Source organism: Passer montanus, unplaced genomic scaffold (assembly GCF_014805655.1).
Source record: "Passer montanus isolate IOZ18808 unplaced genomic scaffold, ASM1480565v1 scaffold4, whole genome shotgun sequence".
Taxonomy (NCBI): domain Eukaryota; kingdom Metazoa; phylum Chordata; class Aves; order Passeriformes; family Passeridae; genus Passer; species Passer montanus.
The window spans coordinates 13670199-13673802 of NW_024368818.1; positions in this window are offsets into that span (position 1 = coordinate 13670199).

Below are 3604 nucleotides of genomic sequence, written 5' to 3' on the forward strand. Positions count from 1 at the left end.
TCTCCCCGCCCCGCCCGGGTAAGGCCCTCCCGCCGGCACGCCCGGCCCGCGGCACGGCCGCTCCAGGCCTGAGCTCCGGCCTGAGCCTGAGCTATGACCGAGCCCCAGCACATCGACAAGACCATGACACCAAGTGTCACATCGAGCCTTCCTTTAACACCTCCAAGGATGGAGACTACACCACTTCCTTGGGCATATTCCAATATCTAATCTCCCTTTCTGTAAAGAAACTTTTCTTAATGTCCTGACTGAACAGCTTGAGGTTATGTCCTCTTGTTCTGTTCTTGGTAGCCTGGCAGAAGAGGCTGATCCACACCTGGCTGCAGCTTCCTTTCAGGCAGTTGTAGAGAGTGATGAGGTCACCCCTGAGCCTCCTTTTCTCCAGGCTGAACCCCCAGCTCCCTCAGCTGCTCCTCACAGGACATGCACTCCAGAGCCTTCACCAACCTCATTGCCCTGCTCTGGATACTCTGGATTCCTGAATTGAGTGGCCCAGAACTGGACACAGGATTCAAGGTTACATCTTCAAGGTTTGAGTACAGGGAGATGGTCACTTCCCTCTCCTGCTGGCCACACTGTTAATGATACAGACCAGAATGCCACTGGCCTTTTTAGCCACCTGGGCACACGTTATTTTGATTTACTACAAAGGGCAGTTAGAACGCAGAGCGATGGCTTCCACACCTGGTTTGCCATGGATTTGTCACACTGTGCCATGCCATGCCATCCTCCACAACCCACACACCAGAGTGGCAACACCAGCACTGGCAACACCAGCAAGACAAAGCTGAGGGGAAAGAAATGTAAAAGACAATGTTTTAAAAGATACATTTTAAGAAACATTTTACTCCAGTACCTAACACACTCTGACAGGCTATAAAGACTTTTCAGAGAGATATGTGCCCCTGTGAAGGTGGGTTGATTACCATGTGTCTCTATGCCCTGTGTTTCCTTCCATTTTAGGGAGGCACAGCCCCAAAGAGAGTGGGTGCACCCAGTTGCCAGTTTGAAGACAAATCTGAAACTTTGTCTACTTTTGACTTTGCTGGTATCTTTTTTTTCCGCCTCTTAAAATTATCACTGTATGATTTTGGAAAAACCTCTCCATTCAGTTCAGTCATCATATTTGTGAAGAGTGTACCTTTAAGGTGGTGAACAAAGTGAAACTTTGTCTGCAGAGGTGATCTCACCAGCTCTGCATGGATTTTCATCCTTAGAACCCTTTCTTGGATGCCTGCTAGGGAGACAGCTGATGTTTAACACAAGAAGTTTGAAGTTGTGTTTTGCCCATGTCCACATGAAGTACAGGCAGTCTGTACTCAGCAGCAGCACAAGGACTGTGCATTCTACAGGACTGCTCCTATTGAGACATGCAACTTGCTGATGCAGACAAAACCTGAACCTAGGATGAATTCCAGACATTGGACTTTGTCTTGCCTCATCTGCAGAACTTATCCTGCCAGGAAATCTTGAACAAGAACACTAGAGGGCTACTGTGGAAAGCAGGAGTGTTGTCTTTGAAAAGCAATACACCAATAATACAACTTTGAAATTTTCTAAGATACAAAAAAACCCTGCAAATCACCATCCAGAAGAAAAAAAAAAAAGCCTATATTTGTGATATTGGCCCTGTCTCCTGCTTTATATTATCATATGGAGTCTGACCCTGCTGTGTAGAAGCCCTGCTTATGATACTCTGAGCAGGGTACTCCGTCACACTGCCAAGTCAAACTGAGATGACAAGTTGCCATTATTGACAGTTGCATAAACCATTCTAGAATTCCCAGCTTTCCCCTATAATGTATAGGGAACATAAATTTGGAAATGCACATGGTGGAAGGTTTTACTTCTGCCCTGCAGTTTACTTTCCTTTCCCATCCCGTACCTGCACATTGTGCCTGTTTTTATTACTCCTCCACTGTTCACTGGTGAATGATGAAACCAAGGCAGTGTTAAGTAGGCTGAAGAATGAACATGTCTTCTGGTATGCTTAGAAAGATTAATTTGGCCAAGGCACCTTTGGGCATTAGGCATCTTTGGGAGAGCCCCTGGATCAGTAAATTGGTTTTTGAAGCACTTGGAAATTAGGTTAATGAAGCACCATGGGACTAGGCACTGAACAAAAACATACCTTAACTCTTGATTAATATTCTAGAGGGATTTAATCAATCCCAGTGGTTTATGGCCACACTTTTTCAAGTGAAACAAGCTGGAAAGAAGCAGTGAGGAAATTGACATGAGAATATTGTTGAAAGTTTGGTGTTGTTTAGTACTCTAAAATTAACTGACCTGCCCACACCACTCAGAAGTTCTGAATTACTGCTTTGACATGTTTTATATATAGTTTTTTCAGTGTGCCTGCAGCTTGGGGCAGCATATTATGGACTTTGAATATACAATAGCAACAGCCAAAGGTCATAGAAAAATTATTCAAGAGTAAATGGCAATTGTGATAAATGTTATGCAGCCAAAGGTCATAGAAAAAAAATTATTCAAGAGTAAATGGCAATTGTGATAAATGTTATGCTTGTTCTATACAGGATCATATAGATTACTTTGTAGGCAAAGTCATTTCACTAAATCAAAATTAGGAAAAGGTAATGTTTCTCCCGTTTCTGTATATCTGCTTGAAGAAACAAACTGGGCTTGGTGATGCGAAAAATCTTCTACTAATGAAAGTACTGGAAATAATTTTTCTTATCTCTGAGATTCAAGGAATGTATGAAAATTTTTGTGTTTCAATATATCTACTTGAAGAAACAAACTGGGCTTGGTGATGCAAATTTTAGGCAATGTTTTGGTTAGGATTATCCACTTCTTTATCATGACACAGTTTTCTTTAGGACCAGTTGCAACCAATGGTACAATCTTTACTTGAAGCTGTTAAGGAACCTACTTGAATGTTAAAGTGTTGTTCAAGCACAGATACAGTAAGTTCAACTCATGTGTTACTTTCCTTTTATAGACCTACTGAATAAGTGTATTCTTTGCTAGCCCTTCAGCATGTGAAAATGTTGTCACAGTAATTTACTGCACATAACACTTGGAAATATTTGTGGGGAGGGTTCTTCATATACCTACTAAATGTATGATCTGATTTGGGACTTAGGAAAAGGTGGGAACAAGTCTCAGCGACGGGTTTTGCAGTAGCCTTTCATTACACATATACCTACTAAATGTATGATCTGAGTTTACTCAGATTTGGGACTTAGGAAAAGGTGGGAACAAGTCTCAGCGACGGGTTTTGCAGTAGCCTTTCATTACTCTGAGTCACAAAGCTATTTTGACAGATGATTGAGTTAGGAGATACCAAATTCTTTTGTTTAGGGCAGAAAACAAAGAAAGTGGAAGTGGCTATGTCATTTACAACCCACCGGAGGAAGAACAACTTTAGTGTGGAGGTAACACTACCATGGTGTCTGAGGGCAGCCTTTATAACTTGCCAAATAAAGGTGTGTTTTCTTGTAGCTGCAAGTCTTTGTTACAGTTTTAACTGTGAGAGAGTGGATGAAAAGAAGATGCTTAAATGCATGGAGTTCTGCTGTGGGATTATGTCAGGGCTCAAGAGGAGGTCAGCAAAGAGACATCATGGGGGTCACCTGCT